Source organism: Hypomesus nipponensis, chromosome 3 (assembly GCF_054491055.1).
Source record: "Hypomesus nipponensis isolate SF chromosome 3, ASM5449105v1, whole genome shotgun sequence".
Classification (NCBI taxonomy): Eukaryota; Metazoa; Chordata; class Actinopteri; order Osmeriformes; family Osmeridae; genus Hypomesus; species Hypomesus nipponensis.
This window is the reverse complement of record NC_140363.1, coordinates 3,648,688-3,671,861: the sequence shown is the minus strand read 5'-3', so window position 1 is coordinate 3,671,861 and position 23,174 is coordinate 3,648,688. Positions and strand designations below refer to the sequence as shown.

At 52.6% G+C, this 23,174-nt stretch overlaps 35 non-coding genes across 35 annotated transcripts; all 35 read right to left on the bottom strand.

The window, feature by feature from the left end:
- Positions 1 to 405: 405 nt before the first annotated feature.
- On the bottom strand, positions 406 to 479 carry trnai-aau (transfer RNA isoleucine (anticodon AAU)). The gene has a single exon. It is a non-coding gene; the product is annotated as a tRNA-Ile (tRNA).
- A 578-nt stretch (positions 480 to 1,057) lies between these two features.
- trnai-aau (transfer RNA isoleucine (anticodon AAU)) lies at positions 1,058 to 1,131 on the bottom strand. Its single transcript has one exon. It is a non-coding gene; the product is annotated as a tRNA-Ile (tRNA).
- A 577-nt stretch (positions 1,132 to 1,708) lies between these two features.
- On the bottom strand, positions 1,709 to 1,782 carry trnai-aau (transfer RNA isoleucine (anticodon AAU)). The gene has a single exon. It is a non-coding gene; the product is annotated as a tRNA-Ile (tRNA).
- Positions 1,783 to 2,360: 578 nt separating this feature from the next.
- On the bottom strand, positions 2,361 to 2,434 carry trnai-aau (transfer RNA isoleucine (anticodon AAU)). The gene has a single exon. It is a non-coding gene; the product is annotated as a tRNA-Ile (tRNA).
- A 578-nt stretch (positions 2,435 to 3,012) lies between these two features.
- On the bottom strand, positions 3,013 to 3,086 carry trnai-aau (transfer RNA isoleucine (anticodon AAU)). The gene has a single exon. It is a non-coding gene; the product is annotated as a tRNA-Ile (tRNA).
- Positions 3,087 to 3,653: 567 nt separating this feature from the next.
- Positions 3,654 to 3,727, bottom strand: trnai-aau (transfer RNA isoleucine (anticodon AAU)). Its single transcript has one exon. It is a non-coding gene; the product is annotated as a tRNA-Ile (tRNA).
- A 577-nt stretch (positions 3,728 to 4,304) lies between these two features.
- On the bottom strand, positions 4,305 to 4,378 carry trnai-aau (transfer RNA isoleucine (anticodon AAU)). The gene has a single exon. It is a non-coding gene; the product is annotated as a tRNA-Ile (tRNA).
- Positions 4,379 to 4,956: 578 nt separating this feature from the next.
- On the bottom strand, positions 4,957 to 5,030 carry trnai-aau (transfer RNA isoleucine (anticodon AAU)). The gene has a single exon. It is a non-coding gene; the product is annotated as a tRNA-Ile (tRNA).
- Positions 5,031 to 5,608: 578 nt separating this feature from the next.
- On the bottom strand, positions 5,609 to 5,682 carry trnai-aau (transfer RNA isoleucine (anticodon AAU)). The gene has a single exon. It is a non-coding gene; the product is annotated as a tRNA-Ile (tRNA).
- Positions 5,683 to 6,261: 579 nt separating this feature from the next.
- On the bottom strand, positions 6,262 to 6,335 carry trnai-aau (transfer RNA isoleucine (anticodon AAU)). Its single transcript has one exon. It is a non-coding gene; the product is annotated as a tRNA-Ile (tRNA).
- Positions 6,336 to 6,913: 578 nt separating this feature from the next.
- On the bottom strand, positions 6,914 to 6,987 carry trnai-aau (transfer RNA isoleucine (anticodon AAU)). Its single transcript has one exon. It is a non-coding gene; the product is annotated as a tRNA-Ile (tRNA).
- Positions 6,988 to 7,565: 578 nt separating this feature from the next.
- trnai-aau (transfer RNA isoleucine (anticodon AAU)) lies at positions 7,566 to 7,639 on the bottom strand. Its single transcript has one exon. It is a non-coding gene; the product is annotated as a tRNA-Ile (tRNA).
- Positions 7,640 to 8,217: 578 nt separating this feature from the next.
- Positions 8,218 to 8,291, bottom strand: trnai-aau (transfer RNA isoleucine (anticodon AAU)). Its single transcript has one exon. It is a non-coding gene; the product is annotated as a tRNA-Ile (tRNA).
- Positions 8,292 to 8,868: 577 nt separating this feature from the next.
- Positions 8,869 to 8,942, bottom strand: trnai-aau (transfer RNA isoleucine (anticodon AAU)). Its single transcript has one exon. It is a non-coding gene; the product is annotated as a tRNA-Ile (tRNA).
- Positions 8,943 to 9,523: 581 nt separating this feature from the next.
- On the bottom strand, positions 9,524 to 9,597 carry trnai-aau (transfer RNA isoleucine (anticodon AAU)). The gene has a single exon. It is a non-coding gene; the product is annotated as a tRNA-Ile (tRNA).
- A 577-nt stretch (positions 9,598 to 10,174) lies between these two features.
- Positions 10,175 to 10,248, bottom strand: trnai-aau (transfer RNA isoleucine (anticodon AAU)). Its single transcript has one exon. It is a non-coding gene; the product is annotated as a tRNA-Ile (tRNA).
- A 580-nt stretch (positions 10,249 to 10,828) lies between these two features.
- Positions 10,829 to 10,902, bottom strand: trnai-aau (transfer RNA isoleucine (anticodon AAU)). Its single transcript has one exon. It is a non-coding gene; the product is annotated as a tRNA-Ile (tRNA).
- Positions 10,903 to 11,479: 577 nt separating this feature from the next.
- trnai-aau (transfer RNA isoleucine (anticodon AAU)) lies at positions 11,480 to 11,553 on the bottom strand. The gene has a single exon. It is a non-coding gene; the product is annotated as a tRNA-Ile (tRNA).
- A 577-nt stretch (positions 11,554 to 12,130) lies between these two features.
- On the bottom strand, positions 12,131 to 12,204 carry trnai-aau (transfer RNA isoleucine (anticodon AAU)). Its single transcript has one exon. It is a non-coding gene; the product is annotated as a tRNA-Ile (tRNA).
- Positions 12,205 to 12,785: 581 nt separating this feature from the next.
- Positions 12,786 to 12,859, bottom strand: trnai-aau (transfer RNA isoleucine (anticodon AAU)). Its single transcript has one exon. It is a non-coding gene; the product is annotated as a tRNA-Ile (tRNA).
- Positions 12,860 to 13,436: 577 nt separating this feature from the next.
- Positions 13,437 to 13,510, bottom strand: trnai-aau (transfer RNA isoleucine (anticodon AAU)). The gene has a single exon. It is a non-coding gene; the product is annotated as a tRNA-Ile (tRNA).
- Positions 13,511 to 14,089: 579 nt separating this feature from the next.
- On the bottom strand, positions 14,090 to 14,163 carry trnai-aau (transfer RNA isoleucine (anticodon AAU)). Its single transcript has one exon. It is a non-coding gene; the product is annotated as a tRNA-Ile (tRNA).
- A 579-nt stretch (positions 14,164 to 14,742) lies between these two features.
- Positions 14,743 to 14,816, bottom strand: trnai-aau (transfer RNA isoleucine (anticodon AAU)). The gene has a single exon. It is a non-coding gene; the product is annotated as a tRNA-Ile (tRNA).
- A 578-nt stretch (positions 14,817 to 15,394) lies between these two features.
- trnai-aau (transfer RNA isoleucine (anticodon AAU)) lies at positions 15,395 to 15,468 on the bottom strand. The gene has a single exon. It is a non-coding gene; the product is annotated as a tRNA-Ile (tRNA).
- A 577-nt stretch (positions 15,469 to 16,045) lies between these two features.
- On the bottom strand, positions 16,046 to 16,119 carry trnai-aau (transfer RNA isoleucine (anticodon AAU)). Its single transcript has one exon. It is a non-coding gene; the product is annotated as a tRNA-Ile (tRNA).
- Positions 16,120 to 16,697: 578 nt separating this feature from the next.
- trnai-aau (transfer RNA isoleucine (anticodon AAU)) lies at positions 16,698 to 16,771 on the bottom strand. The gene has a single exon. It is a non-coding gene; the product is annotated as a tRNA-Ile (tRNA).
- A 579-nt stretch (positions 16,772 to 17,350) lies between these two features.
- Positions 17,351 to 17,424, bottom strand: trnai-aau (transfer RNA isoleucine (anticodon AAU)). Its single transcript has one exon. It is a non-coding gene; the product is annotated as a tRNA-Ile (tRNA).
- Positions 17,425 to 18,001: 577 nt separating this feature from the next.
- On the bottom strand, positions 18,002 to 18,075 carry trnai-aau (transfer RNA isoleucine (anticodon AAU)). Its single transcript has one exon. It is a non-coding gene; the product is annotated as a tRNA-Ile (tRNA).
- A 578-nt stretch (positions 18,076 to 18,653) lies between these two features.
- On the bottom strand, positions 18,654 to 18,727 carry trnai-aau (transfer RNA isoleucine (anticodon AAU)). Its single transcript has one exon. It is a non-coding gene; the product is annotated as a tRNA-Ile (tRNA).
- A 579-nt stretch (positions 18,728 to 19,306) lies between these two features.
- Positions 19,307 to 19,380, bottom strand: trnai-aau (transfer RNA isoleucine (anticodon AAU)). Its single transcript has one exon. It is a non-coding gene; the product is annotated as a tRNA-Ile (tRNA).
- Positions 19,381 to 19,957: 577 nt separating this feature from the next.
- trnai-aau (transfer RNA isoleucine (anticodon AAU)) lies at positions 19,958 to 20,031 on the bottom strand. Its single transcript has one exon. It is a non-coding gene; the product is annotated as a tRNA-Ile (tRNA).
- A 578-nt stretch (positions 20,032 to 20,609) lies between these two features.
- trnai-aau (transfer RNA isoleucine (anticodon AAU)) lies at positions 20,610 to 20,683 on the bottom strand. Its single transcript has one exon. It is a non-coding gene; the product is annotated as a tRNA-Ile (tRNA).
- Positions 20,684 to 21,261: 578 nt separating this feature from the next.
- On the bottom strand, positions 21,262 to 21,335 carry trnai-aau (transfer RNA isoleucine (anticodon AAU)). The gene has a single exon. It is a non-coding gene; the product is annotated as a tRNA-Ile (tRNA).
- Positions 21,336 to 21,916: 581 nt separating this feature from the next.
- On the bottom strand, positions 21,917 to 21,990 carry trnai-aau (transfer RNA isoleucine (anticodon AAU)). Its single transcript has one exon. It is a non-coding gene; the product is annotated as a tRNA-Ile (tRNA).
- A 601-nt stretch (positions 21,991 to 22,591) lies between these two features.
- Positions 22,592 to 22,665, bottom strand: trnai-aau (transfer RNA isoleucine (anticodon AAU)). Its single transcript has one exon. It is a non-coding gene; the product is annotated as a tRNA-Ile (tRNA).
- Positions 22,666 to 23,174: the final 509 nt, after the last annotated feature.

Sequence of the window (23,174 nt, the reverse complement as noted above, 5' to 3'; positions counted from 1 at the left end):
CCTCAGCTCCAGAGCAAGGGGGAATTAGCTCAAATGGTAGAGGGCTCGCTTAGCATGCGAGAAGTAGCGGGATCGATGCCCGCATTCTCCAATGCCTTTCGGCTCGTTTGTGGTTCAGTGGCTCGGCTAGTTCAATAAGACAGGTTTGTGCGGTATGTCCAGTGTCGCTCTCCGACCAAGCGGTGTTTTGGCATCAGCGTTTTGAAAATGACACTTCCTTGAGTCAACGGTATTTACCTGGGGCTTACCGAAACCCAGGAGCAAACCAGGGACCTTGAGACCCTCAGCCTAACCCTCTCCCAACTGAGCTATTTGGGCAGGCGTTCCAAAGCCAGTCAGTAGCATTTCAAAGCCTCGCCACAGACTAGATAAAGCAATGGAAAAGATCTCCAAAGAAGGGGTGTTTGGCCCGTATGGGGATCGAACCCACGACCTTGGCGTTATTAGCACCACGCTCTGACCAACTGAGCTAACAGGCCGGAGACACTCTCTCCAGCTGCGGAAACGCGGTGTCCTAGGCGCCACTTCCGTTCGGCGTGGAACGACCGGTCGTAGTTGGCCCACGCTGTAAGTCGTTTTTTCGTCACTCTAAATTCAAGGGGATGTCAAGAAAGCAATTAAATGGGAGCTACGAGTCTTCCAAGACTCCAACCTCAGCTCCAGAGCAAGGGGGAATTAGCTCAAATGGTAGAGCGCTCGCTTAGCATGCGAGAAGTAGCGGGATAGATGCCCGCATTCTCCAATGCCTTTCGGCTCGTTTGTGGTTCAGTGGCTCGGCTAGTTCAATAAGACAGGTTTGTGCGGTACGTCCAGTGTCGCTCTCCGACCAAGCAGTGTTTTGGCATCACCGTTTTGAAAATGACACTTCCTTAAGTCAACGGTATTTACCTGGGGCTTACCGAAACCCAGGAGCAAACCAGGGACCTTGAGACCCTCAGCCTAACCCTCTCCCAACTGAGCTATTTGGGCAGGCGTTCCAAAGCCAGTCAGTAGCATTTCAAAGCCTCGCCACAGACTAGATAAAGCAATGGAAAAGATCTAAAAAAAAAGGGGTGATTGGCCCGTATGGGGATCGAACCCACGACCTTGGCGTTATTAGCACCACGCTCTGACCAACTGAGCTAACGGGCCGGAGACACTCTCTCCAGCAGCGGAAACGCGGTGTCCTAGGCGCCACTTCCGTTCGGCGTGGAACGACCGGTCGTAGTTGGCCCACGCTGTAAGTCGTTTTTTCGTCACTCTAAATTCAAGGGGATGTCAAGAAAGCAATTAAATGGGAGCTACGAGTCTTCCAAGACTCCAACCTCAGCTCCAGAGCAAGGGGGAATTAGCTCAAATGGTAGAGCGCTCGCTTAGCATGCGAGAAGTAGCGGGATCGATGCCCGCATTCTCCAATGCCTTTCGGCTCGTTTGTGGTTCAGTGGCTCGGCTAGTTCAATAAGACAGGTTTGTGCGGTACGTCCAGTGTCGCTCTCCGACCAAGCAGTGTTTTGGCATCACCGTTTTGAAAATGACACTTCCTTAAGTCAACGGTATTTACCTGGGGCTTACCGAAACCCAGGAGCAAACCAGGGACCTTGAGACCCTCAGCCTAACCCTCTCCCAACTGAGCTATTTGGGCAGGCGTTCCAAAGCCAGTCAGTAGCATTTCAAAGCCTCGCCACAGACTAGATAAAGCAATGGAAAAGATCTCCAAAGAAGGGGTGTTTGGCCCGTATGGGGATCGAACCCACGACCTTGGCGTTATTAGCACCACGCTCTGACCAACTGAGCTAACGGGCCGGAGACACTTTCTCCAGCTGCGGAAACGCGGTGTCCTAGGCGCCACTTCCGTTCGGCGTGGAACGACCGGTCGTAGTTGGCCCACGCTGTAAGTCGTTTTTTCGTCACTCTAAATTCAAGGGGATGTCAAGAAAGCAATTAAATGGGAGCTACGAGTCTTCCAAGACTCCAACCTCAGCTCCAGAGCAAGGGGGAATTAGCTCAAATGGTAGAGCGCTCGCTTAGCATGCGAGAAGTAGCGGGATCGATGCCCGCATTCTCCAATGCCTTTCGGCTCGTTTGTGGTTCAGTAGCTCGGCTAGTTCAATAAGACAGGTTTGTGCGGTACGTCCAGTGTCGCTCTCCGACCAGGCAGTGTTTTGGCATCACCGTTTTGAAAATTGACACTTCCTTGAGTCAACGGTATTTACCTGGGGCTTACCGAAACCCAGGAGCAAACCAGGGACCTTGAGACCCTCAGCCTAACCCTCTCCCAACTGAGCTATTTGGGCAGGCGTTCCAAAGCCAGTCAGTAGCATTTCAAAGCCTCGCCACAGACTAGATAGAGCAATGGAAAAGATCTCCAAAGAAGGGGTGTTTGGCCCGTATGGGGATCGAACCCACGACCTTGGCGTTATTAGCACCACGCTCTGACCAACTGAGCTAACGGGCCGGAGACACTTTCTCCAGCTGCGGAAACGCGGTGTCCTAGGCGCCACTTCCGTTCGGCGTGGAACGACCGGTCGTAGTTGGCCCACGCTGTAAGTCGTTTTTTCGTCACTCTAAATTCAAGGGGATGTCAAGAAAGCAATTAAATGGGAGCTACGAGTCTTCCAAGACTCCAACCTCAGCTCCAGAGCAAGGGGGAATTAGCTCAAATGGTAGAGCGCTCGCTTAGCATGCGAGAAGTAGCGGGATCGATGCCCGCATTCTCCAATGCCTTTCGGCTCGTTTGTGGTTCAGTAGCTCGGCTAGTTCAATAAGACAGGTTTGTGCGGTACGTCCAGTGTCGCTCTCCGACCAGGCAGTGTTTTGGCATCACCGTTTTGAAAAATGACACTTCCTTGAGTCAACGGTATTTACCTGGGGCTTACCGAAACCCAGGAGCAAACCAGGGACCTTGAGACCCTCAGCCTAACCCTCTCCCAACTGAGCTATTTGGGCAGGCGTTCCAAAGCCAGTCAGTAGCATTTCAAAGCCTCGCCACAGACTAGATAGAGCAATGGAAAAGATCTCCAAAGAAGGGGTGTTTGGCCCGTATGGGGATCGAACCCACGACCTTGGCGTTATTAGCACCACGCTCTGACCAACTGAGCTAACGGGCCGGAGACACTCTCTCCAGCTGCGGAAACGCGGTGTCCTAGGCGCCACTTCCGTTCGGCGTGGAACGACCGGTCGTAGTTGGCCCACGCTGTAAGTCGTTTTTTCGTCACTCTAAATTCAAGGGGATGTCAAGAAAGCAATTAAATGGGAGCTACGAGTCTTCCAAGACTCCAACCTCAGCTCCAGAGCAAGGGGGAATTAGCTCAAATGGTAGAGCGCTCGCTTAGCATGCGAGAAGTAGCGGGATCGATGCCCGCATTCTCCAATGCCTTTCGGCTCGTTTGTGGTTCAGTAGCTCGGCTAGTTCAATAAGACAGGTTTGTGCGGTACGTCCAGTGTCGCTCTCCGACCAGGCAGTGTTTTGGCATCACCGTTTTGAAAAATGACACTTCCTTGAGTCAACGGTATTTACCTGGGGCTTACCGAAACCCAGGAGCAAACCAGGGACCTTGAGACCCTCAGCCTAACCGAGCTATTTGGGCAGGCGTTCCAAAGCCAGTCAGTAGCATTTCAAAGCCTCGCCACAGACTAGATAGAGCAATGGAAAAGATCTCCAAAGAAGGGGTGTTTGGCCCGTATGGGGATCGAACCCACGACCTTGGCGTTATTAGCACCACGCTCTGACCAACTGAGCTAACAGGCCGGAGACACTCTCTCCAGCTGCGGAAACGCGGTGTCCTAGGCGCCACTTCCGTTCGGCGTGGAACGACCGGTCGTAGTTGGCCCACGCTGTAAGTCGTTTTTTCGTCACTCTAAATTCAAGGGGATGTCAAGAAAGCAATTAAATGGGAGCTACGAGTCTTCCAAGACTCCAACCTCAGCTCCAGAGCAAGGGGGATTAGCTCAAATTGTAGAGCGCTCGCTTAGCATGCGAGAAGTAGCGGGATCGATGCCCGCATTCTCCAATGCCTTTCGGCTCGTTTGTGGTTCAGTAGCTCGGCTAGTTCAATAAGACAGGTTTGTGCGGTACGTCCAGTGTCGCTCTCCGACCAGGCAGTGTTTTGGCATCACCGTTTTGAAAAATGACACTTCCTTGAGTCAACGGTATTTACCTGGGGCTTACCAAAACCCAGGAGCAAACCAGGGACCTTGAGACCCTCAGCCTAACCCTCTCCCAACTGAGCTATTTGGGCAGGCGTTCCAAAGCCAGTCAGTAGCATTTCAAAGCCTCGCCACAGACTAGATAGAGCAATGGAAAAGATCTCCAAAGAAGGGGTGTTTGGCCCGTATGGGGATCGAACCCACGACCTTGGCGTTATTAGCACCACGCTCTGACCAACTGAGCTAACAGGCCGGAGACCCTCTCTCCAGCCGCGGAAACGCGGTGTCCTAGGCGCCACTTCCGTTCGGCGTGGAACGACCGGTCGTAGTTGGCCCACGCTGTAAGTCGTTTTTTCGTCACTCTAAATTCAAGGGGATGTCAAGAAAGCAATTAAATGGGAGCTACGAGTCTTCCAAGACTCCAACCTCAGCTCCAGAGCAAGGGGGAATTAGCTCAAATGGTAGAGCGCTCGCTTAGCATGCGAGAAGTAGCGGGATCGATGCCCGCATTCTCCAATGCCTTTCGGCTCGTTTGTGGTTCAGTAGCTCGGCTAGTTCAATAAGACAGGTTTGTGCGGTACGTCCAGTGTCGCTGTCCGACCAGGCAGTGTTTTGGCATCACCGTTTTGAAAAATGACACTTCCTTGAGTCAACGGTATTTACCTGGGGCTTACCGAAACCCAGGAGCAAACCAGGGACCTTGAGACCCTCAGCCTAACCCTCTCCCAACTGAGCTATTTGGGCAGGCGTTCCAAAGCCAGTCAGTAGCATTTCAAAGCCTCGCCACAGACTAGATAAAGCAATGGAAAAGATCTCCAAAGAAGGGGTGTTTGGCCCGTATGGGGATCGAACCCACGACCTTGGCGTTATTAGCACCACGCTCTGACCAACTGAGCTAACAGGCCGGAGACACTCTCTCCAGCTGAGGAAACGCGGTGTCCTAGGCGCCACTTCCGTTCGGCGTGGAACGACCGGTCGTAGTTGGCCCACGCTGTAAGTCGTTTTTTCGTCACTCTAAATTCAAGGGGATGTCAAGAAAGCAATTAAATGGGAGCTACGAGTCTTCCAAGACTCCAACCTCAGCTCCAGAGCAAGGGGGAATTAGCTCAAATGGTAGAGCGCTCGCTTAGCATGCGAGAAGTAGCGGGATCGATGCCCGCATTCTCCAATGCCTTTCGGCTCGTTTGTGGTTCAGTAGCTCGGCTAGTTCAATAAGACAGGTTTGTGCGGTACGTCCAGTGTCGCTCTCCGACCAGGCAGTGTTTTGGCATCACCGTTTTGAAAAATGACACTTCCTTGAGTCAACGGTATTTACCTGGGGCTTACCGAAACTCAGGAGCAAACCAGGGACCTTGAGACCCTCAGCCTAACCCTCTCCCAACTGAGCTATTTGGGCAGGCGTTCCAAAGCCAGTCAGTAGCATTTCAAAGCCTCGCCACAGACTAGATAAAGCAATGGAAAAGATCTCCAAAGAAGGGGTGTTTGGCCCGTATGGGGATCGAACCCACGACCTTGGCGTTATTAGCACCACGCTCTGACCAACTGAGCTAGCGGGCCGGAGACACTCTCTCCAGCCGCGGAAACGCGGTGTCCTAGGCGCCACCTCCGTTCGGCGTGGAACGACCGGTCATAGTTGGCCCACGCTGTAAGTCGTTTTTTCGTCACTCTAAATTCAAGGGGATGTCAAGAAAGCAAATTAAATGGGAGCTACGAGTCTTCCAAGACTCCAACGTCAGCTCCAGAGCAAGGGGGAATTAGCTCAAATGGTAGAGTGCTCGCCTAGCATGCGAGAAGTAGCGGGATCGATGCCCGCTTTCTCCAATGCCTTTCGGCTCGTTTGTGGTTCAGTAGCTCGGCTAGTTCAATAAGACAGGTTTGTGCGGTACGTCCAGTGTCGCTCTCCGACCAGGCAGTGTTTTGGCATCACCGTTTTGAAAAATGACACTTCCTTGAGTCAACGGTATTTACCTGGGGCTTACCGAAACCCAGGAGCAAACCAGGGACCTTGAGACCCTCAGCCTAACCCTCTCCCAACTGAGCTATTTGGGCAGGCGTTCCAAAGCCAGTCAGTAGCATTTCAAAGCCTCGCCACAGACTAGATAAAGCAATGGAAAAGATCTCCAAAGAAGGGGTGTTTGGCCCGTATGGGGATCGAACCCACGACCTTGGCGTTATTAGCACCACGCTCTGACCAACTGAGCTAACGGGCCGGAGACACTCTCTCCAGCCGCGGAAACGCGGTGTCCTAGGCGCCACTTCCGTTCGGCGTGGAACGACCGGTCGTAGTTGGCCCACGCTGTAAGTCGTTTTTTCGTCACTCTAAATTCAAGGGGATGTCAAGAAAGCAATTAAATGGGAGCTACAAGTCTTCCAAGACTCCAACCTCAGCTCCAGAGCAAGGGGGAATTAGCTCAAATGGTAGAGCGCTCGCTTAGCATGCGAGAAGTAGCGGGATCGATGCCCGCATTCTCCAATGCCTTTCGGCTCGTTTGTGGTTCAGTAGCTCGGCTAGTTCAATAAGACAGGTTTGTGCGGTACGTCCAGTGTCGCTCTCCGACCAGGCAGTGTTTTGGCATCACCGTTTTGAAAAATGACACTTCCTTGAGTCAACGGTATTTACCTGGGGCTTACCGAAACCCAGGAGCAAACCAGGGACCTTGAGACCCTCAGCCTAACCCTCTCCCAACTGAGCTATTTGGGCAGGCGTTCCAAAGCCAGTCAGTAGCATTTCAAAGCCTCGCCACAGACTAGATAGAGCAATGGAAAAGATCTCCAAAGAAGGGGTGTTTGGCCCGTATGGGGATCGAACCCACGACCTTGGCGTTATTAGCACCACGCTCTGACCAACTGAGCTAACAGGCCGGAGACACTCTCTCCAGCTGCGGAAACGCGGTGTCCTAGGCGCCACTTCCGTTCGGCGTGGAACGACCGGTCGTAGTTGGCCCACGCTGTAAGTCGTTTTTTCGTCACTTTAAATTCAAGGGGATGTCAAGAAAGCAATTAAATGGGAGCTACGAGTCTTCCAAGACTCCAACCTCAGCTCCAGAGCAAGGGGGAATTAGCTCAAATGGTAGAGCGCTCGCTTAGCATGCGAGAAGTAGCGGGATCGATGCCCGCATTCTCCAATGCCTTTCGGCTCGTTTGTGGTTCAGTAGCTCGGCTAGTTCAATAAGACAGGTTTGTGCGGTACGTCCAGTGTCGCTCTCCGACCAGGCAGTGTTTTGGCATCACCGTTTTGAAAAATGACACTTCCTTGAGTCAACGGTATTTACCTGGGGCTTACCGAAACCCAGGAGCAAACCAGGGACCTTGAGACCCTCAGCCTAACCCTCTCCCAACTGAGCTATTTGGGCAGGCGTTCCAAAGCCAGTCAGTAGCATTTCAAAGCCTCGCCACAGACTAGATAAAGCAATGGAAAAGATCTCCAAAGAAGGGGTGTTTGGCCCGTATGGGGATCGAACCCACGACCTTGGCGTTATTAGCACCACGCTCTGACCAACTGAGCTAACGGGCCGGAGACACTCTCTCCAGCCGCGGAAACGCGGTGTCCTAGGCGCCACTTCCGTTCGGCGTGGAACGACCGGTCGTAGTTGGCCCACGCTGTAAGTCGTTTTTTCGTCACTCTAAATTCAAGGGGATGTCAAGAAAGCAATTAAATGGGAGCTACGAGTCTTCCAAGACTCCAACCTCAGCTCCAGAGCAAGGGGGAATTAGCTCAAATGGTAGAGCGCTCGCTTAGCATGCGAGAAGTAGCGGGATCGATGCCCGCATTCTCCAATGCCTTTCGGCTCGTTTGTGGTTCAGTAGCTCGGCTAGTTCAATAAGACAGGTTTGTGCGGTACGTCCAGTGTCGCTCTCCGACCAGGCAGTGTTTTGGCATCACCGTTTTGAAAAATGACACTTCCTTGAGTCAACGGTATTTACCTGGGGCTTACCGAAACCCAGGAGCAAACCAGGGACCTTGAGACCCTCAGCCTAACCCTCTCCCAACTGAGCTATTTGGGCAGGCGTTCCAAAGCCAGTCAGTAGCATTTCAAAGCCTCGCCACAGACTAGATAAAGCAATGGAAAAGATCTCCAAAGAAGGGGTGTTTGGCCCGTATGGGGATCGAACCCACGACCTTGGCGTTATTAGCACCACGCTCTGACCAACTGAGCTAACGGGCCGGAGACACTCTCTCCAGCCGCGGAAACGCAGTGTCCTAGGCGCCACCTCCGTTCGGCGTGGAACGACCGGTCGTAGTTGGCCCACGCTGTAAGTCGTTTTTTCGTCACTCTAAATTCAAGGGGATGTCAAGAAAGCAATTAAATGGGAGCTACGAGTCTTCCAAGACTCCAACATCCGCTCCAGAGCAAGGGGGAATTAGCTCAAATGGTAGAGCGCTCGCTTAGCATGCGAGAAGTAGCGGGATCGATGCCCGCATTCTCCAATGCCTTTCGGCTCGTTTGTGGTTCAGTAGCTCGGCTAGTTCAATAAGACAGGTTTGTGCGGTACGTCCAGTGTCGCTCTCCGACCAGGCAGTGTTTTGGCATCACCGTTTTGAAAGTGACACTTCCTTGAGTCAATGGTATTTACCTGGGGCTTACCGAAACCCAGGAACAAACCAGGGACCTTGAGACCCTCAGCCTAACCCTCTCCCAACTGAGCTATTTGGGCAGGTGTTCCAAAGCCAGTCAGTAGCATTTCAAAGCCTCGCCACAGACTAGATAAAGCAATGGAAAAGATCTCCAAAGAAGGGGTGTTTGGCCCGTATGGGGATCGAACTCACGACCTTGGCGTTATTAGCACCACGCTCTGACCAACTGAGCTAACGGGCCGGAGACACTCTCCCCCAGCAGCGGAAACGCTGTGTCCTAGGCGCCACCTCCGTTCGGCGTGGAATGACCGGTTGTAGTTGGCCCACGCTGTAAGTCTTTTTTTGTCATTCTAAGTTCAAGGGGAGGTCAAGAAAGCAATTAAACGGACGGGAGCTACGAGTCTTCCAAGACTTCAACGTCAGCTCCAGAGCAAGGGGGAATTAGCTCAAATGGTAGAGTGCTCGCTTAGCATGCGAGAAGTAGCGGGATCGATGCCCGCATTCTCCAATGCCTTAAGGCTCGTTTGTGGTTCAGTGGCTCGGCTAGTTCAATAACACAGGTTTGTGCGGTACGTCCAGTGTCGCTCTCCGACCAGGCAGTGTTTTGGCATCACCGTTTTGAAAGTGACACTTCCTTGAGTCAACGGTATTTACCTAGGGCTTACCAAAACCCAGGAGCAAACCAGGGACCTTGAGACCCTCAGCCTAACCCTCTCCCAACTGAGCTATTTGGGCAGGCGTTCCAAAGCCAGTCAGTAGCATTTCAAAGCCTCGCCACAGACTAGATAAAGCAATGGAAAAGATCTAAAAAAAAGGGGTGTTTGGCCCGTATGGGGATCGAACCCACGACCTTGGCGTTATTAGCACCACGCTCTGACCAACTGAGCTAACGGGCCGGAGACACTCTCACCAGCCGCGGAAACGCAGTGTCCTAGGCGCCACCTCCGTTCGGCGTGGAACGACCGGTCGTAGTTGGCCCACGCTGTAAGTCGTTTTTTCGTCACTCTAAATTCAAGGGGATGTCAAGAAAGCAATTAAATGGGAGCTACGAGTCTTCCAAGACTCCAACATCCGCTCCAGAGCAAGGGGGAATTAGCTCAAATGGTAGAGCGCTCGCTTAGCATGCGAGAAGTAGCGGGATCGATGCCCGCATTCTCCAATGCCTTTCGGCTCGTTTGTGGTTCAGTAGCTCGGCTAGTTCAATAAGACAGGTTTGTGCGGTACGTCCAGTGTCGCTCTCCGACCAGGCAGTGTTTTGGCATCACCGTTTTGAAAGTGACACTTCCTTGAGTCAATGGTATTTACCTGGGGCTTACCGAAACCCAGGAACAAACCAGGGACCTTGAGACCCTCAGCCTAACCCTCTCCCAACTGAGCTATTTGGGCAGGTGTTCCAAAGCCAGTCAGTAGCATTTCAAAGCCTCGCCACAGACTAGATAAAGCAATGGAAAAGATCTCCAAAGAAGGGGTGTTTGGCCCGTATGGGGATCGAACTCACGACCTTGGCGTTATTAGCACCACGCTCTGACCAACTGAGCTAACGGGCCGGAGACACTCTCCCCCAGAGCGGAAACGCTGTGTCCTAGGCGCCACCTCCGTTCGGCGTGGAATGACCGGTTGTAGTTGGCCCACGCTGTAAGTCTTTTTTTGTCATTCTAAGTTCAAGGGGAGGTCAAGAAAGCAATTAAACGGACGGGAGCTACGAGTCTTCCAAGACTTCAACGTCAGCTCCAGAGCAAGGGGGAATTAGCTCAAATGGTAGAGTGCTCGCTTAGCATGCGAGAAGTAGCGGGATCGATGCCCGCATTCTCCAATGCCTTAAGGCTCGTTTGTGGTTCAGTGGCTCGGCTAGTTCAATAACACAGGTTTGTGCGGTACGTCCAGTGTCGCTCTCCGACCAGGCAGTGTTTTGGCATCACCGTTTTGAAAGTGACACTTCCTTGAGTCAACGGTATTTACCTAGGGCTTACCAAAACCCAGGAGCAAACCAGGGACCTTGAGACCCTCAGCCTAACCCTCTCCCAACTGAGCTATTTGGGCAGGCGTTCCAAAGCCAGTCAGTAGCATTTCAAAGCCTCGCCACAGACTAGATAAAGCAATGGAAAAGATCTAAAAAAAAGGGGTGTTTGGCCCGTATGGGGATCGAACCCACGACCTTGGCGTTATTAGCACCACGCTCTGACCAACTGAGCTAACAGGCCGGAGACACTCTCCAGCTGCGGAAACGCGGTGTCCTAGGCGCCACTTCCGTTCGGCGTGGAACGACCGGTCGTAGTTGGCCCACGCTGTAAGTCGTTTTTTCGTCACTCTAAATTCAAGGGGATGTCAAGAAAGCAAATTAAATGGGAGCTACGAGTCTTCCAAGACTCCAACGTCAGCTCCAGAGCAAGGGGGAATTAGCTCAAATGGTAGAGCGCTCGCCTAGCATGCGAGAAGTAGCGGGATCGATGCCCGCTTTCTCCAATGCCTTTCGGCTCGTTTGTGGTTCAGTAGCTCGGCTAGTTCAATAAGACAGGTTTGTGCGGTACGTCCAGTGTCGCTCTCCGACCAGGCAGTGTTTTGGCATCACCGTTTTGAAAAATGACACTTCCTTGAGTCAACGGTATTTACCTGGGGCTTACCGAAACCCAGGAGCAAACCAGGGACCTTGAGACCCTCAGCCTAACCCTCTCCCAACTGAGCTATTTGGGCAGGCGTTCCAAAGCCAGTCAGTAGCATTTCAAAGCCTCGCCACAGACTAGATAAAGCAATGGAAAAGATCTCCAAAGAAAGGGTGTTTGGCCCGTATGGGGATCGAACCCACGACCTTGGCGTTATTAGCACCACGCTCTGACCAACTGAGCTAACGGGCCGGAGACACTCTCTCCAGCCGCGGAAACGCGGTGTCCTAGGCGCCACCTCCGTTCGGCGTGGAACGACCGGTCGTAGTTGGCCCACGCTGTAAGTCGTTTTTTCGTCACTCTAAATTCAAGGGGATGTCAAGAAAGCAATTAAATGGGAGCTACGAGTCTTCCAAGACTCCAACATCCGCTCCAGAGCAAGGGGGAATTAGCTCAAATGGTAGAGCGCTCGCTTAGCATGCGAGAAGTAGCGGGATCGATGCCCGCATTCTCCAATGCCTTTCGGCTCGTTTGTTGTTCAGTAGCTCGGCTAGTTCAATAAGACAGGTTTGTGCGGTACGTCCAGTGTCGCTCTCCGACCAGGCAGTGTTTTGGCATCACCGTTTTGAAAGTGACACTTCCTTGAGTCAATGGTATTTACCTGGGGCTTACCAAAACCCAGGAGCAAACCAGGGACCTTGAGACCCTCAGCCTAACCCTCTCCCAACTGAGCTATTTGGGCAGGTGTTCCAAAGCCAGTCAGTAGCATTTCAAAGCCTCGCCACAGACTAGATAAAGCAATGGAAAAGATCTCCAAAGAAGGGGTGTTTGGCCCGTATGGGGATCGAACTCACGACCTTGGCGTTATTAGCACCACGCTCTGACCAACTGAGCTAACGGGCCGGAGACACTCTCCCCCAGCAGCGGAAACGCTGTGTCCTAGGCGCCACCTCCGTTCGGCGTGGAATGACCGGTTGTAGTTGGCCCACGCTGTAAGTCTTTTTTTGTCATTCTAAGTTCAAGGGGAGGTCAAGAAAGCAATTAAACGGACGGGAGCTACGAGTCTTCCAAGACTTCAACGTCAGCTCCAGAGCAAGGGGGAATTAGCTCAAATGGTAGAGTGCTCGCTTAGCATGCGAGAAGTAGCGGGATCGATGCCCGCATTCTCCAATGCCTTAAGGCTCGTTTGTGGTTCAGTGGCTCGGCTAGTTCAATAACACAGGTTTGTGCGGTACGTCCAGTGTCGCTCTCCGACCAGGCAGTGTTTTGGCATCACTGTTTTGAAAGTGACACTTCCTTGAGTCAATGGTATTTACCTAGGGCTTACCAAAACCCAGGAGCAAACCAGGGACCTTGAGACCCTCAGCCTAACCCTCTCCCAACTGAGCTATTTGGGCAGGCGTTCCAAAGCCAGTCAGTAGCATTTCAAAGCCTCGCCACAGACTAGATAAAGCAATGGAAAAGATCTCCAAAGAAGGGGTGTTTGGCCCGTATGGGGATCGAACCCACGACCTTGGCGTTATTAGCACCACGCTCTGACCAACTGAGCTAACAGGCCGGAGATACTCTCGCCAGCTGCGGAAACGCGGTGTCCTAGGCGCCACTTCCGTTCGGCGTGGAACGACCGGTCGTAGTTGGACCACGCTGTAAGTCGTTTTTTCGTCACTCTAAATTCAAGGGGATGTCAAGAAAGCAATTAAATGGGAGCTACGAGTCTTCCAAGACTCCAACCTAAGCTCCAGAGAAAGGGGGAATTAGCTCAAATGGTAGAGCGCTCGCTTAGCATGCGAGAAGTAGCGGGATCGATGCCCGCATTCTCCAATGCCTTTCGGCTCGTTTGTGGTTCAGTGGCTCGGCTAGTTCAATAAGACAGGTTTGTGCGGTACGTCCAGTGTCGCTCTCCGACCAGGGAGTGTTTTGGCATCACCGTTTTGAAAAATGACACTTCCTTGAGTCAACGGTATTTACCTGGGGCTTACCGAAACCCAGGAGCAAACCAGGGACCTTGAGACCCTCAGCCTAACCCTCTCCCAACTGAGCTATTTGGGCAGGCGTTCCAAAGCCAGTCAGTAGCATTTCAAAGCCTCGCCACAGACTAGATAAAGCAATGGAAAAGATCTAAAAAAAGGGGTGTTTGGCCCGTATGGGGATCGAACCCACGACCTTGGCGTTATTAGCACCACGCTCTGACCAACTGAGCTAACAGGCCGGAGACACTCTCTCCAGCTGCGGAAACGCGGTGTCCTAGGCGCCACTTCCGTTCGGCGTGGAACGACCGGTCGTAGTTGGCCCACGCTGTAAGTCGTTTTTTCGTCACTCTAAATTCAAGGGGATGTCAAGAAAGCAAATTAAATGGCAGCTACGAGTCTTCCAAGACTCCAACGTCAGCTCCAGAGCAAGGGGGAATTAGCTCAAATGGTAGAGCGCTCGCCTAGCATGCGAGAAGTAGCGGGATCGATGCCCGCTTTCTCCAATGCCTTTCGGCTCGTTTGTGGTTCAGTAGCTCGGCTAGTTCAATAAGACAGGTTTGTGCGGTACGTCCAGTGTCGCTCTCTGACCAGGCAGTGTTTTGGCATCACCGTTTTGAAAAATGACACTTCCTTGAGTCAACGGTATTTACCTGGGGCTTACCGAAACCCAGGAGCAAACCAGGGACCTTGAGACCCTCAGCCTAACCCTCTCCCAACTGAGCTATTTGGGCAGGCGTTCCAAAGCCAGTCAGTAGCATTTCAAAGCCTCGCCACAGACTAGATAAAGCAATGGAAAAGATCTCCAAAGAAGGGGTGTTTGGCCCGTATGGGGATCGAACCCACGACCTTGGCGTTATTAGCACCACGATCTGACCAACTGAGCTAGCGGGCCGGAGACACTCTCTCGAGCCGCGGAAACGCGGTGTCCTAGGCGCCACCTCCGTTCGGCGTGGAACGACCGGTCGTAGTCGGCCCACGCTGTAAGTCGTTTTTTCGTCACTCTAAATTCAAGGGGATGTCAAGAAAGCAAATTAAATGGGAGCTACGAGTCTTCCAAGACTCCAACGTCAGCTCCAGAGCAAGGGGGAATTAGCTCAAATGGTAGAGCGCTCGCCTAGCATGCGAGAAGTAGCGGGATCGATGCCCGCTTTCTCCAATGCCTTTCGGCTCGTTTGTGGTTCAGTAGCTCGGCTAGTTCAATAAGACAGGTTTGTGCGGTACGTCCAGTGTCGCTCTCTGACCAGGCAGTGTTTTGGCATCACCGTTTTGAAAAATGACACTTCCTTGAGTCAACGGTATTTACCTGGGGCTTACCGAAACCCAGGAGCAAACCAGGGACCTTGAGACCCTCAGCCTAACCCTCTCCCAACTGAGCTATTTGGGCAGGCGTTCCAAAGCCAGTCAGTAGCATTTCAAAGCCTCGCCACAGACTAGATAAAGCAATGGAAAAGATCTCCAAAGAAGGGGTGTTTGGCCCGTATGGGGATCGAACCCACGACCTTGGCGTTATTAGCACCACGCTCTGACCAACTGAGCTAACGGGCCGGAGACACTCTCTCCAGCCGCGGAAACGCGGTGTCCTAGGCGCCACTTCCGTTCGGCGTGGAACGACCGGTCGTAGTTGGCCCACGCTGTAAGTCGTTTTTTCGTCACTCTAAATTCAAGGGGATGTCAAGAAAGCAATTAAATGGGAGCTACGAGTCTTCCAAGACTCCAACCTCAGCTCCAGAGCAAGGGGGAATTAGCTCAAATGGTAGAGCGCTCGCTTAGCATGCGAGAAGTAGCGGGATCGATGCCCGCATTCTCCAATGCCTTTCGGCTCGTTTGTGGTTCAGTAGCTCGGCTAGTTCAATAAGACAGGTTTGTGCGGTACGTCCAGTGTCGCTCTCCGACCAGGCAGTGTTTTGGCATCACCGTTTTGAAAAATGACACTTCCTTGAGTCAACGGTATTTACCTGGGGCTTACCGAAACCCAGGAGCAAACCAGGGACCTTGAGACCCTCAGCCTAACCCTCTCCCAACTGAGCTATTTGGGCAGGCGTTCCAAAGCCAGTCAGTAGCATTTCAAAGCCTCGCCACAGACTAGATAAAGCAATGGAAAAGATCTCCAAAGAAGGGGTGTTTGGCCCGTATGGGGATCGAACCCACGACCTTGGCGTTATTAGCACCACGCTCTGACCAACTGAGCTAGCGGGCCGGAGACACTCTCTCCAGCCGCGGAAACGCGGTGTCCTAGGCGCCACCTCCGTTCGGCGTGGAACGACCGGTCGTAGTTGGCCCACGCTGTAAGTCGTTTTTTCGTCACTCTAAATTCAAGGGGATGTCAAGAAAGCAATTAAATGGGAGCTACGAGTCTTCAAAGACTCCAACATCCGCTCCAGAGCAAGGGGGAATTAGCTCAAATGGTAGAGCGCTCGCTTAGCATGCGAGAAGTAGCGGGATCGATGCCCGCATTCTCCAATGCCTTTCGGCTCGTTTGTGGTTCAGTGGCTCGGCTAGTTCAATAAGACAGGTTTGTGCGGTACGTCCAGTGTCGCTCTCCGACCAAGCAGTGTTTTGGCATCACCGTTTTGAAAATGACACTTCCTTAAGTCAACGGTATTTACCTGGGGCTTACCGAAACCCAGGAGCAAACCTGGGACCTTGAGACCCTCAGCCTAACCCTCTCCTAACTGAGCTATTTTGGCAGGCGTTCCAAAGCCAGTCAGTAGCATTTCAAAGCCTCGCCACAGACTAGATAAAGCAATGGAAAAGATCTCCAAAGAAGGGGTGTTTGGCCCGTATGGGGATCGAACCCACGACCTTGGCGTTATTAGCACCACGCTCTGACCAACTGAGCTAACAGGCCGGAGACACTCTCTCCAGCTGCGGAAACGCGGTGTCCTAGGCGCCACTTCCGTTCGGCGTGGAACGACCGGTCGTAGTTGGCCCACGCTGTAAGTCGTTTTTTCGTCACTCTAAATTCAAGGGGATGTCAAGAAAGCAATTAAATGGGAGCTACGAATCTTCCAAGACTCCAACCTCAGCTCCAGAGCAAGGGGGAATTAGCTCAAATGGTAGAGCGCTCGCTTAGCATGCGAGAAGTAGCGGGATCGATGCCCGCATTCTCCAATGCCTTTCGGCTCGTTTGTGGTTCAGTAGCTCGGCTAGTTCAATAAGACAGGTTTGTGCGGTACGTCCAGTGTCGCTCTCCGACCAGGCAGTGTTTTGGCATCACCGTTTTGAAAAATGACACTTCCTTGAGTCAACGGTATTTACCTGGGGCTTACCGAAACCCAGGAGCAAACCAGGGACCTTGAGACCCTCAGCCTAACCCTCTCCCAACTGAGCTATTTGGGCAGGCGTTCCAAAGCCAGTCAGTAGCATTTCAAAGCCTCGCCACAGACTAGATAAAGCAATGGAAAAGATCTCCAAAGAAGGGGTGTTTGGCCCGTATGGGGATCGAACCCACGACCTTGGCGTTATTAGCACCACGCTCTGACCAACTGAGCTAGCGGGCCGGAGACACTCTCTCCAGCCGCGGAAACGCGGTGTCCTAGGCGCCACCTCCGTTCGGCGTGGAACGACCGGTCGTAGTTGGCCCACGCTGTAAGTCGTTTTTTCGTCACTCTAAATTCAAGGGGATGTCAAGAAAGCAAATTAAATGGGAGCTACGAGTCTTCCAAGACTCCAACGTCAGCTCCAGAGCAAGGGGGAATTAGCTCAAATGGTAGAGCGCTCGCCTAGCATGCGAGAAGTAGCGGGATCGATGCCCGCTTTCTCCAATGCCTTTCGGCTCGTTTGTGGTTCAGTAGCTCGGCTAGTTCAATAAGACAGGTTTGTGCGGTACGTCCAGTGTCGCTCTCTGACCAGGCAGTGTTTTGGCATCACCGTTTTGAAAAATGACACTTCCTTGAGTCAACGGTATTTACCTGGGGCTTACCGAAACCCAGGAGCAAACCAGGGACCTTGAGACCCTCAGCCTAACCCTCTCCCAACTGAGCTATTTGGGCAGGCGTTCCAAAGCCAGTCAGTAGCATTTCAAAGCCTCGCCACAGACTAGATAAAGCAATGGAAAAGATCTCCAAAGAAGGGGTGTTTGGCCCGTATGGGGATCGAACCCACGACCTTGGCGTTATTAGCACCACGCTCTGACCAACTGAGCTAACGGGCCGGAGACACTCACTCCAGCTGCGGAAACGCGGTGTCCTAGGCGCCACCTCCGTTCGGCGTGGAACGACCGGTCGTAGTTGGCCCACGCTGTAAGTCGTTTTTTCGTCACTCTAAATTCAAGGGGATGTCAAGAAAGCAATTAAATGGGAGCTACGAGTCTTCCAAGACTCCAACATCCGCTCCAGAGCAAGGGGGAATTAGCTCAAATGGTAGAGCGCTCGCTTAGCATGCGAGAAGTAGCGGGATCGATGCCCGCATTCTCCAATGCCTTTCGGCTCGTTTGTGGTTCAGTGGCTCGGCTAGTTCAATAAGACAGGTTTGTGCGGTACGTCCAGTGTCGCTCTCCGACCAAGCAGTGTTTTGGCATCACCGTTTTGAAAATGACACTTCCTTAAGTCAACGGTATTTACCTGGGGCTTACCGAAACCCAGGAGCAAACCTGGGACCTTGAGACCCTCAGCCTAACCCTCTCCTAACTGAGCTATTTTGGCAGGCGTTCCAAAGCCAGTCAGTAGCATTTCAAAGCCTCGCCACAGACTAGATAAAGCAATGGAAAAGATCTCCAAAGAAGGGGTGTTTGGCCCGTATGGGGATCGAACCCACGACCTTGGCGTTATTAGCACCACGCTCTGACCAACTGAGCTAACAGGCCGGAGACACTCTCTCCAGCTGCGGAAACGCGGTGTCCTAGGCGCCACTTCCGTTCGGCGTGGAACGACCGGTCGTAGTTGGCCCACGCTGTAAGTCGTTTTTTCGTCACTCTAAATTCAAGGGGATGTCAAGAAAGCAATTAAATGGGAGCTACGAATCTTCCAAGACTCCAACCTCAGCTCCAGAGCAAGGGGGAATTAGCTCAAATGGTAGAGCGCTCGCTTAGCATGCGAGAAGTAGCGGGATCGATGCCCGCATTCTCCAATGCCTTTCGGCTCGTTTGTGGTTCAGTAGCTCGGCTAGTTCAATAAGACAGGTTTGTGCGGTACGTCCAGTGTCGCTCTCCGACCAGGCAGTGTTTTGGCATCACCGTTTTGAAAAATGACACTTCCTTGAGTCAACGGTATTTACCTGGGGCTTACCGAAACCCAGGAGCAAACCAGGGACCTTGAGACCCTCAGCCTAACCCTCTCCCAACTGAGCTATTTGGGCAGGCGTTCCAAAGCCAGTCAGTAGCATTTCAAAGCCTCGCCACAGACTAGATAAAGCAATGGAAAAGATCTCCAAAGAAGGGGTGTTTGGCCCGTATGGGGATCGAACCCACGACCTTGGCGTTATTAGCACCACGCTCTGACCAACTGAGCTAGCGGGCCGGAGACACTCTCTCCAGCCGCGGAAACGCGGTGTCCTAGGCGCCACCTCCGTTCGGCGTGGAACGACCGGTCGTAGTTGGCCCACGCTGTAAGTCGTTTTTTCGTCACTCTAAATTCAAGGGGATGTCAAGAAAGCAAATTAAATGGGAGCTACGAGTCTTCCAAGACTCCAACGTCAGCTCCAGAGCAAGGGGGAATTAGCTCAAATGGTAGAGCGCTCGCCTAGCATGCGAGAAGTAGCGGGATCGATGCCCGCTTTCTCCAATGCCTTTCGGCTCGTTTGTGGTTCAGTAGCTCGGCTAGTTCAATAAGACAGGTTTGTGCGGTACGTCCAGTGTCGCTCTCTGACCAGGCAGTGTTTTGGCATCACCGTTTTGAAAAATGACACTTCCTTGAGTCAACGGTATTTACCTGGGGCTTACCGAAACCCAGGAGCAAACCAGGGACCTTGAGACCCTCAGCCTAACCCTCTCCCAACTGAGCTATTTGGGCAGGCGTTCCAAAGCCAGTCAGTAGCATTTCAAAGCCTCGCCACAGACTAGATAAAGCAATGGAAAAGATCTCCAAAGAAGGGGTGTTTGGCCCGTATGGGGATCGAACCCACGACCTTGGCGTTATTAGCACCACGCTCTGACCAACTGAGCTAACGGGCCGGAGACACTCACTCCAGCTGCGGAAACGCGGTGTCCTAGGCGCCACCTCCGTTCGGCGTGGAACGACCGGTCGTAGTTGGCCCACGCTGTAAGTCGTTTTTTCGTCACTCTAAATTCAAGGGGATGTCAAGAAAGCAATTAAATGGGAGCTACGAGTCTTCCAAGACTCCAACATCCGCTCCAGAGCAAGGGGGAATTAGCTCAAATGGTAGAGCGCTCGCTTAGCATGCGAGAAGTAGCGGGATCGATGCCCGCATTCTCCAATGCCTTTCGGCTCGTTTGTGGTTCAGTGGCTCGGCTAGTTCAATAAGACAGGTTTGTGCGGTACGTCCAGTGTCGCTCTCCGACCAAGCAGTGTTTTGGCATCACCGTTTTGAAAATGACACTTCCTTAAGTCAACGGTATTTACCTGGGGCTTACCGAAACCCAGGAGCAAACCTGGGACCTTGAGACCCTCAGCCTAACCCTCTCCTAACTGAGCTATTTGGGCAGGCGTTCCAAAGCCAGTCAGTAGCATTTCAAAGCCTCGCCACAGACTAGATAAAGCAATGGAAAAGATCTCCAAAGAAGGGGTGTTTGGCCCGTATGGGGATCGAACCCACGACCTTGGCGTTATTAGCACCACGCTCTGACCAACTGAGCTAACGGGCCGGAGACACTCTCTCCAGCTGCGGAAACGTGGTGTCCTAGGCGCCACTTCCGTTCGGCGTGGAACGACCGGTCGTAGTTGGCCCACGCTGTAAGTCGTTTTTTCGTCACTCTAAATTCAAGGGGATGTCAAGAAAGCAATTAAATGGGAGCTACGAATCTTCCAAGACTCCAACCTCAGCTCCAGAGCAAGGGGGAATTAGCTCAAATGGTAGAGCGCTCGCTTAGCATGCGAGAAGTAGCGGGATCGATGCCCGCATTCTCCAATGCCTTTCGGCTCGTTTGTGGTTCAGTAGCTCGGCTAGTTCAATAAGACAGGTTTGTGCGGTACGTCCAGTGTCGCTCTCCGACCAGGCAGTGTTTTGGCATCACCGTTTTGAAAAATGACACTTCCTTGAGTCAACGGTATTTACCTGGGGCTTACCGAAACCCAGGAGCAAACCAGGGACCTTGAGACCCTCAGCCTAACCCTCTCCCAACTGAGCTATTTGGGCAGGCGTTCTAAAGCCAGTCAGTAGCATTTCAAAGCCTCGCCACAGACTAGATAAAGCAATGGAAAAGATCTCCAAAGAAGGGGTGTTTGGCCCGTATGGGGATCGAACCCACGACCTTGGCGTTATTAGCACCACGCTCTGACCAACTGAGCTAACGGGCCGGAGACACTCTCTCCAGCCGCGGAAACGCGGTGTCCTAGGCGCCACCTCCGTTCGGCGTGGAACGACCGGTCGTAGTTGGCCCACGCTGTAAGTCGTTTTTTCGTCACTCTAAATTCAAGGGGATGTCAAGAAAGCAATTAAATGGGAGCTACGAGTCTTCCAAGACTCCAACATCCGCTCCAGAGCAAGGGGGAGTTAGCTCAAATGGTAGAGCGCTCGCTTAGCATGCGAGAAGTAGCGGGATCGATGCCCGCATTCTCCAATGCCTTTCGGCTCGTTTGTGGTTCAGTAGCTCGGCTAGTTCAATAAGACAGGTTTGTGCGGTACGTCCAGTGTCGCTCTCCGACCAGGCAGTGTTTTGGCATCACCGTTTTGAAAAATGACACTTCCTTGAGTCAACGGTATTTACCTGGGGCTTACCGAAACCCAGGAGCAAACCAGGGACCTTGAGACCCTCAGCCTAACCCTCTCCCAACTGAGCTATTTGGGCAGGCGTTCCAAAGCCAGTCAGTAGCATTTCAAAGCCTCGCCACAGACTAGATAAAGCAATGGAAAAGATCTCCAAAGAAGGGGTGTTTGGCCCGTATGGGGATCGAACCCACGACCTTGGCGTTATTAGCACCACGCTCTGACCAACTGAGCTAACGGGCCGGAGACACTCTCTCCAGCCGCGGAAACGCGGTGTCCTAGGAGCCACTTCCGTTCGGCGTGGAATGACCGGTTGTAGTTGGCCCACGCTGTAAGTCGTTTTTTCGTCATTCTAAGTTCAAGGGGAGGTCAAGAAAGCAATTAAACGGACGGGAGCTACGAGTCTTCCAAGACTTCAACGTCAGCTCCAGAGCAAGGGGGAATTAGCTCAAATGGTAGAGCGCTCGCTTAGCATGCGAGAAGTAGCGGGATCGATGCCCGCATTCTCCAATGCCTTTCGGCTCGTTTGTTGTTCAGTAGCTCGGCTAGTTCAATAAGACAGGTTTGTGCGGTACGTCCAGTGTCGCTCTCCGACCAGGCAGTGTTTTGGCATCACCGTTTTGAAAGTGACACTTCCTTGAGTCAATGGTATTTACCTGGGGCTTACCAAAACCCAGGAGCAAACCAGGGACCTTGAGACCCTCAGCCTAACCCTCTCCCAACTGAGCTATTTGGGCAGGTGTTCCAAAGCCAGTCAGTAGCATTTCAAAGCCTCGCCACAGACTAGATAAAGCAATGGAAAAGATCTCCAAAGAAGGGGTGTTTGGCCCGTATGGGGATCGAACTCACGACCTTGGCGTTATTAGCACCACGCTCTGACCAACTGAGCTAACGGGCCGGAGACACTCCGCTGCTGGGGGAGACACTCTCCCCCAGCAGCGGAAACGCTGTGTCCTAGGCGCCACCTCCGTTCGGCGTGGAATGACCGGTTGTAGTTGGCCCACGCTGTAAGTCTTTTTTTGTCATTCTAAGTTCAAGGGGAGGTCAAGAAAGCAATTAAATGGACGGGAGCTACGAGTCTTCCAAGACTTCAACGTCAGCTCCAGAGCAAGGGGGAATTAGCTCAAATGGTAGAGTGCTCGCTTAGCATGCGAGAAGTAGCGGGATCGATGCCCGCATTCTCCAATGCCTTAAGGCTCGTTTGTGGTTCAGTGGCTCGGCTAGTTCAATAACACAGGTTTGTGCGGTACGTCCAGTGTCGCTCTCCGACCAGGCAGTGTTTTGGCATCACCGTTTTGAAAGTGACACTTCCTTGAGTCAACAGTATTTACCTAGGGCTTACCAAAACCCAGGAGCAAACCAGGGACCTTGAGACCCTCAGCCTAACCCTCTCCCAACTGAGCTATTTGGGCAGGTGTTCCAAAGCCAGTCAGTAGCATTTCAAAGCCTCGCCACAGACTAGATAAAGCAATGGAAAAGATCTCCAAAGAAGGGGTGTTTGGCCCGTATGGGGATCGAACTCACGACCTTGGCGTTATTAGCACCACGCTCTGACCAACTGAGCTAACGGGCCGGAGACACTCCGCTGCTGGGGGAGACACTCTCCCCCAGCAGCGGAAACGCGGTGTCCTAGGCGCCACTTCCGTTCGGCGTGGAACGACCGGTCGTAGTTGGCCCACGCTGTAAGTCGTTTTTTCGTCACTCTAAATTCAAGGGGATGTCAAGAAAGCAATTAAATGGGAGCTACGAATCTTCCAAGACTCCAACCTCAGCTCCAGAGCAAGGGGGAATTAGCTCAAATGGTAGAGCGCTCGCTTAGCATGCGAGAAGTAGCGGGATCGATGCCCGCATTCTCCAATGCCTTTCGGCTCGTTTGTGGTTCAGTAGCTCGGCTAGTTCAATAAGACAGGTTTGTGCGGTACGTCCAGTGTCGCTCTCCGACCAGGCAGTGTTTTGGCATCACCGTTTTGAAAAATGACACTTCCTTGAGTCAACGGTATTTACCTGGGGCTTACCGAAACCCAGGAGCAAACCAGGGACCTTGAGACCCTCAGCCTAACCCTCTCCCAACTGAGCTATTTG